A 14,008-nucleotide genomic window follows, 5' to 3' on the forward strand; every position below is an offset into this window, starting at 1 on the left:
CTTAGGGGGATCTTGTATTGGGCGTTGAGGGGGAGAGAAGGTGGGCACTTTCATGGCTTATTCTGGAGCCTGGCCAATCACTAACATGCAGGCTGCCACTGCCAGATGCATTTTATGCAGAATAATGTATGTTGGTTACAGTGAACATGTAGAGTTCAGACTTTGTTACAACTAATGGCTGTGTTTCTGTGTGTTCTATGTATCTGACAGAAAGGGCTACATGTCAAACTTGTATTCTTATGTTGTAGTGCTGGGGATTGAACCCAAGGCCTTTCTTTCACTCAGTAGGCAAGTGCTTTTCCACTGAGCTATACCCTTATCCCAAGCTTCAAGCTTCCAGTCCTTCCATAAGCCGTAACCTGCTTGTCTCTTAGCTAATGGCTCCTTGAAGTGTTTTAGTAGTTTAGGTTTCTCGGTGTTACCCCTCCACCCCCAGTGGGACTAGAAGTCTCACTGAGTAGCCCAGGCTAGCCTTGGACTCATGACAAATCTCTGTCTCAGCCTCCTGGGTGCTGGTTTGTAGGTGAGAGCCACCATTGTTGGCTTTGTACCTCGCTCTGGCTCTGAATACAGTTGGGAATGATTTCTTCCACCGAGTTTATGTTATCTGTGGAAGGAAACACCTTTTCTCTACTTGCTTGCTTTGAACAGTCACCCTCTTGGCCTGTCCTGAGCCATTTCCTCTTTGACCGTTTTCCAGGAATCAGAGGGGATGTCTGGCCATTTCCTCAGGATTTTATGAATGCCCAGACAGCGCAGTTTGTTTTCCCTCTGTGTTCCTCCTCCTCCTCTTTTGCTTCTTTTTGTTGAGTCTGATTTGCTGTATAGCCAAGGATGACCGTGGACTTCTGAGCCTGTCTCCACGACGTAGGCCAGGCTAGCCTTGGACTTGTGATGGATCTATGACTGGTTTATGCGGTGCTGGGGACTGGACTCAGGGTCTTGTGCATGCGAGGTGAGCCCTTGACCTGCTGATCCATATCCAGATCTCCACTTTTTATTTTCATGAAATAGATGAACATAAAATAGAAAGGTTCAACCCCAACCCATTGCCAGACATGCTTACCAGAGACAACTGTTTGTAGTGGGCTGGTCTTTTGTGAGCGCTGATAAATTCAGGTAAGTGCTAATGTGTTTTGGTTGGTGTGTGTATCTATCTGTCCCTGTATCTATATCTGGCTTTATAAGAATAGAATCATTTGCTTTTCTTCATCTATTAATATATTTTGGATATCTCTTCATATCTGGCATGTGGATCAGCTTTAATCTTTTATGGTGCTGAGTGATGCTGAAAAATAGATACCATTGCTTTATCAAGTTGCCTAAATTTTCCATTCATCTTCCCTCCTCCCTCCCTTCCTCCTTCCCTCCCTTCCTCCTTCCCTCCCTTCCTCCTTCCCTCCCTCCCTCCCTCCCTCCCTCCCTCCCTCCTTCCCTCCCTCCCTTCCTCCCTTCTTCCCTCCCTCCCTTTCATTTTCATGGATTTTGGGGGACAGTCTCAAATAGCCCCAGCTATTCTTGAATTCCCAGTTTCAGGGGCTAACAGCTTGTGCCACCATGCCCTACTGTCCCCTGAATTTACAGACATTACTAAAGGATCTTCTAAAAAAAATGGGTGCTGTAAAGGTTGGAGAGATGGCTGAGTGGTCATTAGCTTTCACTGTATAAGCTTGAGGATCTGAGTTCAGATCCCAGGGCCGAACTGAAAGAAAAGCCATGCAGATTTTATAATCCCAGCCTTGTGGCAGGCAGAGACAGGAGGATGTTGGGGGCTTACTGATCCCTGCCTCTAGGAAACAAGGTGGAGAGTGACAGAGAAGGACACCAGGGTCAACACACCACACACACTACTTTCTCAGGCAGACATAACGATTGCACCAATGGAGTGTGTAACAGTTTGGTTTCCCCACTTAGAATTGTTAACAGTGACAAGCATTCCGTTTTGGATGCCACAGGTCAAAACGGAAACAATTTCATTTTATCGGACAGACCTGTGGCTCAGTATGCCTTCAGATGTGCCCTGAGCAAACAGAGGACCGTGTCCGTGCCCAGTCCTTGCTCTCCACAGAGCTACATCCCGTTCTCTAGTCGCTCTTGCATGTAAGCTGCTACTTCATTTCTCTGTCAAGTTCATTGCCCTTCCTGGTTTGCAATTGCTCTTCATTTATGAGGATATTTTTTAATCTGTTATTTCTACTTTTAGATATTTTCTCCTAGTAGACATTTGCATATTGAATTTCTATTATTTTTGAGACAAGGTCTCACTGTATAGTGCAGGCTGACCTCGAACTCACAGTCCTGCTTCAGCCTTCTGAGCTAGGACTATAGGCATGCCTCCCCACACCTTGCTGCCTTTTGAGCTTGAGTAAATTTTTTGCTAAGTGGAACATTTAGATTTTTTCGAATTTATAAAGATTTCCACGTTTGCGTCTTGGTTTTGCGATGTGTTTAGTAAGGGCTTCTCTTTTGCCAAAAATCTGAGACCATGTTTTCTTCTAGTGAGTTTACAGTTTATGGTTGTGTTTAAATTACCGGTTTATCTGTATCTGTACTTAGTTTCAGGAGCGGGAAGTGGAGAAGAGATCAAACCTTGAGTTTTGCAAATATAACGAATGCTGGAGAGAAGGGGAGACTCTGAAGGACAATTTGATTTCAGGGCAGAGGTTCTCCGGGTCCTTTCAGGAATCCTGGCTAAGCTGCTAATAACAGGGCAGGCGGATTAATCACTGGGGCTCTCTGGCTACCTCTAGAGAAATAAGTGCAAGGTCCAGGTTCAGAGAGACCCTGCCTCAAAGGAGAAAGGTGGCGGCGAGTGATGGAGGGGAATGCCGACGCCTTCCTCTATGTGTGCACGTAGGCATGTGCACCTTCACATGTGTGTGCACATAGCAATGCACACACTTGAAGATAATAATACAACATATACACACTTAACCTCTTTCAAGTACTCAGTGGCCACAGTGGGCTGCTGGCTGTGTGCTTGGCAGTACCTGCAATTCCGTGTTCTCAGGAAGTTCTGTGGGACAAAGCTGGTTAAAGTTTCCACTGTTCCTAATCGTTTCTAGGGAAGGAATCTCTGTGTCTATTTAACCCATTGACTTATGTAATACCTGTATGCTTTCCCTTTGAAAAGGGAAAATGGATCTTTCTTCTTTCTCCCTCCCTTCCTCCATCCTTCCTTCTGCTCTCCCTCTCCCTCCCTCCCCCTTCCTTCCTCTCTCCTTGAGGTCTAGTCTTAGAGGCTGTGGCATCAAGATCTTGATTGCCTTCATTCCTGCAGTTACCTTGTCTGTGTGACAGGAAGTGAGTCGGTCTTTCTTGAGACGTGAACCACTTCTGTCTTGCGGCATGACGTTTCACACACTGAAGTCATGCATGGGGCAAACATCTGTAGGAGTGGGGGATGGCTTCCCAATGTGTTCTTCCCTGGTTCTGGCATCCTTTAGTGATCCTTAACTTCATAAGATGAGGTCTTGTTATTGGCTGCCCCTCTGTTTGCACCTGGCTTCTCCCCTTCTGGCATGGTCCTCTGCACTGGGATTTCTAGGCCAATGGTTCCCAGCACCTTGTTCTCTGATGCCACCTTGCTTTGTCCATGCTGTCCTTACACAGTCAAGGCGTCCTCCTGACCTCATCTGTGCTGTTCTCAAGGCCCCTATACTGTGATGCCTCCTGACCCCAGAGCCAGAGGACTCACCGGGGTCACAGCGTTCTTCACTGTGTGTCCTAAGAGAAATCACACCTGATGCTGTAGTGACTCATGGCAGGTGGATCTACTCTGGTGTGCTAGTCATTCTGTTGAATGTGGGCTTTGCCCTCCTCCCCCCGCCATCATTAAGAGCAGTGTTAGTATTGTATCAGGAACCCTAGAGTTAGTTATGATACCGGTGGACTTGTGTTCATCAAAAACAAACCTTAAAATTACCCATTTTCATAAATATTACATGGTCAGTGTTATATCAAGTATGAAGATTTCTTTTGTATACAGAGAACAGTTTCTCTAGGCAGTAAAAAAATCACGTGTAACATTAAAACAAAATGTACCCCCAATGGTATTATTATTACTATTATTACTATTTATTTTGAGCTTCCAAGTTTCCTGCTCATGCCCCCTTAGCTGGGACTACAGACCTGTGCTACCATGCCTGGTTTATGTGGTGTGGGGGGTGGAAGAGAAGGCGTCCGAGCCAAACACCCCACCCACTAAGCTGTCTCCCCAGTCCCTGCTTTCACTTCTTGTTGACTTTTAGGAATAACATAGCTGTGAACGTCTGCATGTGTTTGTGCATTTTTATTTTTTAGTACGCATACCCCAAGCACACCATTTTCTAAAGCAAGGGCATCACCCTGTGGTGGTGGTGGCTGTCGTCATCTTTTCTCTTTTCTATTTTCCTTCCTTCCTTCCTTCCTTCCTTCCTTCCTTCCTTCCTTCCTTCCTTCCTTTCTTTTTTCTCCCTCCCTCTCTCCTTCTCTCTTTTCTATTTATTACGGGTAATAGTTTTGTTTACATGTGTACCATGTGCACGTCTGGTGCCCATGGAGGCCCAAAGAGGTCATTGAATTCCCTGGAATTAGAGTAACAGATGTTGTGAGCTGCCATGTGGGTGCTGGGTATCGAACCTGGGTCCTTTGGGTTTAATCTTCCTTAGCCTCAGTTCCCAGTTTAGCACACTGGGCAAAGTAACGACATCAGCCCTCTGATGGAGCTAGCATTTGATATCAAACCTGTCTCAGATATCAGTTATTCCTTTTCGGGGCATGTATGGCGGGGTGTGTGTGGGCGTGGCATGTGTGGTCCCATGAATGCATCAGAGGACAAACCTGGTGTCCACCCTCAAGCACCCTCAACTTTTTCTTTGAGGCAGGGTTTCTTGTTAGCTTGGAACTTCATGGAATCGCCTAGGCTCTAGAGATCTGTTTCTTCTCTCAGTTTGCCGGCACTGGGATTACTAGAGCTAGTCACCATATCCTGCTTTCTATGTAGGTTCTTGGAAGATTGAAGTCGGGACCTCATGCTTGTGTGGCAAGTGCTTTTACTGACTGAGCCATCTCCCTAGTCCATATGCCATTCCTCTGTCTCACCACCGTGCGCGTCTAGGGGAGCGTTTGCTGGTGGGTGACTGAGTTGCTGAGCTAGGTCCTACCTGAAGATGGGTCCCAGAGACTAGTGACTCAGGAGCACCCCCGAGACTGAACTGTAATGACACTTCTTCAAAAAGCTTGAGAAGCTAACCAAATGTGAACATTTCCATATGCCTCAGAAAGTTCCGGCAGCGTCCAGCGATAGAGCACTTGCCTAGTATGCTCATACCCCTGGTTTAATCCGTGGTACAGTAAAATGAAACTTCAGAACCCCAGAGCCAAGCTAAAGCCCACTGTATGTTGGCCCTGTTCATAGTGTGCGTGGTCGTGAATAGCTCTGATCTCACCTTCTGAGGGGTTGTGGGACAGACTAAAGGCAGTGCCATCGAATGAGGGGTGGACATCGTGGGTTAGAACCCACCAGGGCTGGGTACACTGAAAGAGAATAGTCAGTTATCCACTGGAGCATGGAATTGTGGGCTGTGAGGATTATGTAGGATTGTGTCTGTCCGCCTGTCATATTCTGAGTACAGAACCAGGTTCTGAGTTTGTTTCCATAGGGGCACTGAGCTGACAGGGTAGAGGGTGGTTACTAGATTGGACTCTGAGACAATTTCACAGGAAAACAGCCAGCACCAGACTACTTGTGATGATTAGCATTAATTAGCAACTTGGCGGATCTAAAATCACCTAGGAGTGGGAACTGAGCCTCTGGATACACCTGTGGTGAGGGCAAGACCCGCCCACTGTGGGCGGCACCATTCCTTGGCTGGGTCCTGGACTGTGTAAGTGGAGAAGGGAGCTGAGCAGGGACATGTATCCTTCTCGGATTGTGCATGCCATGTGAGCAGCTGTTTCAAGCTCCTGACGCCTTGGCTTCCCTGCCTTGATTGACTGTGCCCTCCCGCTGGGAGTCAGCACGGATTCTTTCTCCCCTAAGTATCAGGGCATTGCACCATTGCAGCAGGAGCGGCAGCTGATGCTCTGCCCCAGCCTGGAAGTGCACAGCTTCCAGGGACATTTCTAGAAGACAACCTTTAAAAAATAGTTTTAGACAAGCAAAAACTTACTGAAATTGATGAAAGTGTTCAAAACAATAGATGGGGCAGGTGGACCACTATGGAAGCGATTCATCAAGCAAAAACAGACATGTACATATGCTCACATATACACACTCTGTGCTTACACTCTCTGGAAAGATGCCCAAAAAGCTAACGACAGCGACTGAGAGGGAATCTAGGACTTGGGGTTAAGCTTCAGGTATTTAGACTTCCCTTTGACTCTCTGAATTTTCACACTGTGTATGATCTAATAAATTTTATAAAGATGTCATTATTCAAATGACTAAAATTTAAATTTGCAAAGATTTAAGAAATGTGGAACCAGGAACTAGGTTGTAGCTCAGTGTGTAAAGTGCTGGCTTAGCATGCAGGAAGCCCAGGTTCAATTCCCAGCACCCCATAAACTTAGTGGGGTATGCACACCTGTAGCCCCAGCACTCAGGAGATGGAGGATGTTATTCTCAGCTGTATGTTTTTAGCTTCTTAGATACATGGGGCTCCAATTTCAAAAAGGGGGGGGGGACCAAGATAGGGCTCAATAATTAAGCATAAGTGTTACCCTTATAGAGGACGTGGGTTTAGTTCCCAGCACCATACTGTGGCTCACAACTGCCTGTAACTCCTGTCCCAGAGGATCTGATGCCCTCTTCTGGCATCCATGGGAACTTCATAAATGCAGTTGTTTATACTTGCAGGCAAAGAAACACAGAAAATGAAAATAAAGGTTTTTTTTTGTTTTTTTTAAAGGAAGAGAGAAAAGGAAGAAGGAAAAGAAAAAAATAGACCCAAGGTGATTGACTGGGTTCTGGGTTCTCTTCTGCATGTGGACTATCAACAAAATTTGCTTAGATAGGTCAAGTTAGTCTCTGTATCTACAGGGAGACTCTCCACCCAGGGCCCCACCATCAACCTCCCTCTCATTATATCCTTCATGTGAAAGTTCTGACACCAAATATCCCTGATGACATTTGATAATTCCTGATTTCTCGCCGATTCCTGTATGGCTTCTATTCTTGTCCCTCTGGTCTGGTTTTACTTGATATGGCTGGAAGTGTTTAAAGTTTAATAGCCTTTGGGAACTTGCTGCTTTCTCTCCTTTATTCGAATTAAATTCTGATTCACAATGCATGCTGGGTGGCTGCTTCCTCAGCTGGGCTCCTGGGTTGGTGGGGTACCTGGCTGATTAGAGGAGTCAGTCACTCGTGGTCCTGCTTCTGTGTCTTTTCCATAGCCAAATGGCAGGGTGTGTGTATGTGTTATGACCACAGGTTGAAGGGGTTGATTAGTGTTGCCCGCATGAAATCTCACACATATCTGTGTGTGCATGTATGTATGTGTGCATGCGTGTAGGCTAGAGGCCAGAGGTCAATGCCAGGCATTTTCCACCTTGTTTTTATTTTTTTTCTTTATTTTTATTTTTTGGTTTTTTGAGACAGGGCTTCTTTGTGGCTTTGGAGCCTGTCCTGGAACTAGCTCTGTAGACCAGGCTGGTCTCGAACTCACAGAGATCCGCCTGCCTCTGCCTCCCGAGTGCTGGGATTAAAGGCGTGTGCCACCATCGTCCGGCTCCACCTTGTTTTAAAAATTACACTTATGTTGAGTGGGGGATCATGTGTGATGTAGAGATCTGAGGGTGGCTTTTGGGAATTGGTGTCTCCTACACCACGTGGTCCCAAGGATCAGATTCAGGCCACCAGACTTGGTAGCAGGTGCCTTGACCTGTAGCCTAACATCTAATTCCTTTACCTTGCTTTTGAGACAGAGTCTCTCACTGAAGCCAAAATTCACGTTCAACAAGAACAGCTGGCCAGCGAACCCCGGGGAGCCCCTGTCTCTCCCTCCCTGGTGCTGGGGTTACTATTAAAAACTGTTTTTTGAGAATGTGTAGTCACATCATTTCTCCCTCTCCTTTCGTCCCTTTGAGCCCTCCTATGTAACACTGCTTTCTCCCTTTCAAATCCATGACTCTTTTTCACTAATTGTTTTACACACACACACACACACACACACACACTTAAAAATGACAACATGCTCAGCCCGTATGACATTGTTTGTAGACGTGTTTTCTGACCTGGCCGTTTGGTTTCTAGTCGGTGGGCTGTTCTGGGGAAGACTGTTTCTCCTGCTCTCAGCACCCCTTAGCTGCCTGTGGTTCTCTATGCAGAGTTGAGGCCTGTGGGCTCCCCACTTGCATCCACACTAGTATGGCTGTGTCGTCCTTGCTCCGTGGGTGCTCAGGATCAAAACTCAGGCCCTCACGCCTTTCCTGTGTATCTTCAAACCAACTCAAACCTTACAGTATAGCATACCAACTTGACTAGTTAAGAAAAAAAAGCCAATGACAACTTTGATTTCCTCTCCCAAGTTGCTGGGTGAGAGGCACACTGCTTCATAACCCGCTCCAGAGATTTTGGGGTGTAAAGTGCCCAGGCTGGAAAGTTGCAAGGAGCCATGGGTGATTAATATCTCCTTTCCTAAGGAGCATGTCTCAGGGGGACTCTATTATACCCAATGTGCTCTTGATGAGCTCCTGGAGAGTAACGCTGGATGAACTCCCTGAGATTTACCGTCTCTCTGCTCCACCGTCCTCTTTCTGCTACCGGGTGATGATGCTCCTGTGTATTAAGCCTGGTGCCATTTGTCTTTGGGATTTTTGCACAGATAATTGCCTTTTGGGTGCTTACAGGTAAATGCGAGTCCCCTGCCTAAATGTGCCGTCGAGATAGGTAAATAAAACACAATTTAAGAACAGCTTTTATTGAAACAATAAAGTTTGGGGATTTTTAAAAATTATCTTAATAAAAGGCAACAAATTTGCCTGCCTTCTCAAGTGTAATTTTAAGCTTCGGTTGGCCACCTTGCTTAAGGAAGGGATTAATGCTTGCTTGGAGGATGGTCTTAGGTCAAGGGGAACTTGATTAAAAATATTATTATTATTATTATTATTATTATTATCATCATCATCATCATCATTTGTCCAAGTGTGGTGGTACAGCCTGTGCTTGGGAGGGAGGGAAGCTGAGGCAGGAGAATCACCATGAGTTTGAGGTCTGTCTGGGCAATGAATGAGACCCTTTCTCAAGCTCTTTACCCCCCTCCCCCAGTTAAAAAAAACAAAGCCCACAATGAAGCGAGACCCACAAAAATATGTTAACCAATTTATTAAGGGGTGCAAGGAAAAAGACAAACTCACAGACACAGAGTAAGGCTGGTGCTACCGCTGAGCAGCGCTGGCTCATGCGCTGCTCTCTTGCTCTGGTTCATCCGTTCTCAGGCAGCACATAAGGCCACACCCTAAGGCCCGGACCCCAAAGCTATTGGCAGAATGAATTCCACAGCACCACAATGAGGTGGGTTTTGGTTCGTTGTGGTTATTTTACCATCTAGCTGTGCTCGACTGGGCACAAATGGCCGAGTTTCTGTTTTCCATGTGGAACACTGAGGGGTGAGTCTATAGATGTGTTTCGGGGAGGATTTGTGGTTGCCTGTCGGGGTGGCAACACTAATCTCGGGACGTTTCCTGTGCGGAACTTCCTTGTGGATACAGAGTTGGGGTCAGCTGTTTGGAGTGGGGTTGTCTGGTTCCGGTTAATATAGGGGGGTGTTTAGAGGAAGGTAGTCTTGCCCGCAGGCTTCCATAGACGCGCCTGCACCATGGTGCTCTAGACCAGGCTTTTCCCCATTCCTTCCACTTGCCTCCCTCACTTTCACCCCCCCCCCCAAATTTCCATGATGCAGGATCATAAGTATTTGAAACAGGAATGCAAACAAAACAGGAATGCTGATAATAAATCATGAGAAATGTATTTTTAAAGCAATTCTTTAAATTAAAATTTCTTTGTTGCTTTCATGTATGTGCATAATGTATTTTGGTTCTTTCCCTATCTTTTTACCCTCCCTCATCCCCCACCAGGCCCACTGAACCCCTTCTTCAACAACACCCTTTCCTGCCTTGAAGTCTTAAGATGTGTGTGTTTGGGTGTGTGTGTGTGTGTGTGTGTGTGTGTGTTTGGGTGAGTGAAGTAGCTCACAGTGGCTAAAGACATTTGCTGCCAACCTGAGTTCAGTCCCCAGGATCCACACTGTGAAAGGAGAGAACCAGTTCTTGAAAATTCCCCGCTCCCCAGTACTCAACGTTTTTTGTGTGACTCACTGAGTTTCATTAGGGTTGCCCACATGATTGTGTAATTTGCTAGAGCCCTGGAGCCCTGACCCGTGGCTACAGCAGCAAAGAAAATGACTCCCCATCCCCAGTAACACTCAGCTATCAGGGTTCTGACCAGGGGTGCAGAGCCTTATGGATGGTGGCTTCTTGTGCAGGTATTGTCTCGTGTAAGGCTATTGTGAGTGTGTGAACGCAGCCGTTTCATATCCAATATTCCAATGTTGCCCATCCGCTGGCCCTTAGAGCCTTTCTGTCCCCTCTTCCTCCATGTTCTCTGAGCTGGAGGGCTTGATGGAGGACTCACTTCCAGGGTTGAATGCTTAGTCACTTATTCTCAGCGCTGATGAAATGGATATATACATAAAGAATTAGAACTTGGCTGCCTATTTGAAACTGCAGATTCATCATTTTCAGAGTTGACTGACGTTTTAATTTTAGAGTCCTCAGTACTGAGAATGCCACTTTGCGTAAATACATACTATAAATGGTAGAAGTATATTCAGAGTCATTTCAGAAATTATTGGATATTCTATCTAATCCCAAGCCAAAATTCATTTAATGATTTTTTTTTTTTATGAAATGCAAGTCAGCAAGTCGAATAGCAATTTTAAACTCGAACACCGCAGCACAGTCCAACGTGGAAATGCAGTGAAGTGATGCTTCCGTGCTAAGTCCAATGCACAGGCGCAGTGAAGTGATCCTTCTGTGCTAGACACAGCCCAATGCAGACGCAGTGAAGTGATGCTTCCATGCTAAGTCCAATGCACAGGCGCAGTGAAGTGATGCTTCCATGCTAAGTCCAATGCAGATGCAGTGAAGTGATGCTTCCGTGCTAAGTCCAATGCAGGCGCAGCGAAGTGATGCTTCTGTGCTAAGTCCAATGCACAGGCGCAGTGAAGTGATCCTTTTGAGCCAAGTCCAGTGCAGAGGCAGTGAAGCGATCCTTCTGTGCCAAGAATGGCCATTAGGGAAAAGTTTTGTTTTCCATAATCAAACTGTTATGGTGGTGTGTTATGTTTATTCATTTGTATTTTATTTTATTTTTTAGACAGTGTCTCACTATATAGCTTTAGGTGCCCTGGGACTTGCTCTGTAGACCAGGATGGTCTTGAATTTCCCAGAGCTCTACCTACCTCTGCCTCCTGAGTACTGGGATCAAAGACGTGGGCTGGCACACTGGCTTAAACTATTAGGATTTTGTAAGTACCATCAAAATGTATGGATCGCACAGTCTCAAGAGTCTGGACTCTGAGTCCAGGCAGCTTTCCCTAGCATCGCATGCCGGGTTGGTGCAACCAGTGCCAGTACTCAGGCTGTGGTTTCAGAACCAGGGCAGTGGAGAGCTGGCACTGTGCCCCATGGTGAGTGTGGCCAGAAACACCCAGATTCCCTATGTGTTGGATTTCACACGAACTTGTGGTGGTGATTGTGTGTTCAGAAGCCGTTTGCTCTCGTCGCAGCTCTTACAAGCAAGTCTCATTTGGTTGTGAGACCATCTGTGCGGTCATGATCCTTGGTTTAGAAAGCTCTGGGTGCCTATTGGCTAGATGCTGGTGCTGGCCCATGGAGACTGGCTCTGTTGGAGAGGCAGACATTACATGTGCGGTGTCAGTCCATCAGATGGTGAGGGGCTCTTACAAGGTAAGGGCCGGGGACAACTGATATTTCAAGATAGTCCTACTCAGAAACACATCCCATGTGAACTGTAGTCCAAAACACTAGTATCACAGGGGTTGGAGGGCAGCTCAGTGGTAGAGCATGTTACACACACACACACATATGTCATATAAGACATTTAAATTTCAAGTTGTGGCTATAGCAACACTAATGTAGACTTAAATTTTTTTTTAAATCACATTTGTTTCTCTGTGTGTATGTACACGCACATGCATTTGCACACACATTCCAGTGTGTGTCAGAGGACAACTTTACAGAGCCTGCTCTCTCCTGTGTTGATTCTGGGGATCAGACGCGGGTCATCAGGCTTGGTGGCAAGTGCCATCTCAGTGGCCCGGCTTATCTCTAAGAATGACCATTTATTTATTTATTTATTTATTTATTTATTTATTTATTTATTTATTTATTTATTTATTTATTGTGTAGACAATATTCTGTCTGTGTGCATGCCTGAAGGCCAGAAGAGGGCACCAGACCCCATTACAGATGGTTGTGAGCCACCATGTGGTTGCTGGGAATTGAACTCAGGACCTTTGGAAGAGTAGGCAATGCTCTTAACCTCTGAGCCATCTCTCCAGCCCCGACTTTTTTTCTTTTCTTGAAAAATACTTTGTATATCATGAGAGGAGTTTGTGGATGCCCCATACTAATATTTCATCTGTGAAATTATTATGCTGTCAGCTGTCAAAACTGCAGGGAAGAATGTTAAGTTCTTTAACAGACATTCTTTAATTTTATTTTCCCAATAGCCTTTATTTTTTTAAAAATCTCTTTGGTTCCTGGGGATTGAACCCATGGCTTCGTACATGCTTGGCAAACACTCTGCCACTGAGCTATGTTCTCAGCCCTCTTCTTACTCTTCATTTTGAGACAATGTGTCACTGGGCCCCAGTCTGGCCTTGAATTCACTCTGTGGCCCAGGCAAGCCTTGAGGTTTTAGTCCCCCTGCCTTAGCCTCCTGGGTATCTGGGATCATAGGCCTGTGCCACTTGGCCCACCTTATTTATATCCACCTAGCATCCCAATGTAGATTCTACTTTCTTCTTAAGATTTTTATAGTGTTTAAAAGAATTTTTATTTTTTATGTGTATGGATGTTTTGTCTGCACACCATGTGTGCATGGTCCTTGGAAGCCAGAAGAGGGCATTAGATTCCATGGACCCAGAGTTAAAGATGGTGAGCTGCCTTGTGGTTGCCGGGAATCAAACTTGGGTGCTCTGGAAGAGCAGCCAGTGTTCTTAATCACTAAACCATCTCTCAAGCACCTTTACATTCTTTACAGAGAGAGAAAGTAAAATTCCGATATATCATGAGTAACTACCTTAGATCACATAAATGATAGGGGTCTGTGGTATAGATTTTATTTTAAATTACACGTGTGTGTGTGTGTGTGTGTGTGTGTATGGGGGAGGAAGGTTGTTGTACACATGAGTGCAATTTTGACAGAAGCCAGAAGAGGGCAGTAGATGGCCTGGAGCTGGAGTTACCTATGAGTTTGAGCCACTAGATGTAGGTGCTGGGAATTGAACTTGGGTCCTCTGGAAGAGAAGCCAGTGTTCTTAATCACTAAACCATCTCTCAAGCACCTTTACATTCTTTACAGAGAGAGAAAGTAAAATTCTGATATATCATGACTAACTACCTTAGATCACATAACTGATAGGGGTCTGTGGTATAGAATGTATTTTAAATTACATGTGTGTGTGGGGGGGAAGGATGTTGTACACATGAGTGCAATGCTGGCAGAGGCCAGAAGAGGGCAGTAGATGCCCTGGAGCTGGAGTTACAGATGAGTCTGGGCCACTAGATGTGGGTGCTGGGAATTGAACTTGGGTCCTCTGGAAGAGCAGTAAGCACTCTTATCCATTGAGCCAGCTCTTCAGCTCAGGGTCTGTGTTTTTAAGCCCAGGTTCCTGATCCATTAAAGCCAGTAGACAAGGCACCCTGATGGCTGTGTAAACAGTACCCGAAGATGGGCAGAATCTCCAGGACCTCCAGTTAGAACCAAGTGCTGGCTGCTTCC

General features: G+C 45.8%; 1 protein-coding gene across 4 annotated transcripts in view; it reads left to right on the top strand.

Moving 5' to 3' along the window:
- Osbpl10 (oxysterol binding protein like 10) overlaps window positions 1-14,008 on the top strand; it is a 240,430-nt gene that overhangs the window by 84,087 nt on the left and 142,335 nt on the right. The gene's annotated exons all lie outside the window — the stretch shown is intronic.

This window comes from Chionomys nivalis, chromosome 4 (genome assembly GCF_950005125.1).
Source record: "Chionomys nivalis chromosome 4, mChiNiv1.1, whole genome shotgun sequence".
NCBI lineage: Eukaryota > Metazoa > Chordata > Mammalia > Rodentia > Cricetidae > Chionomys > Chionomys nivalis.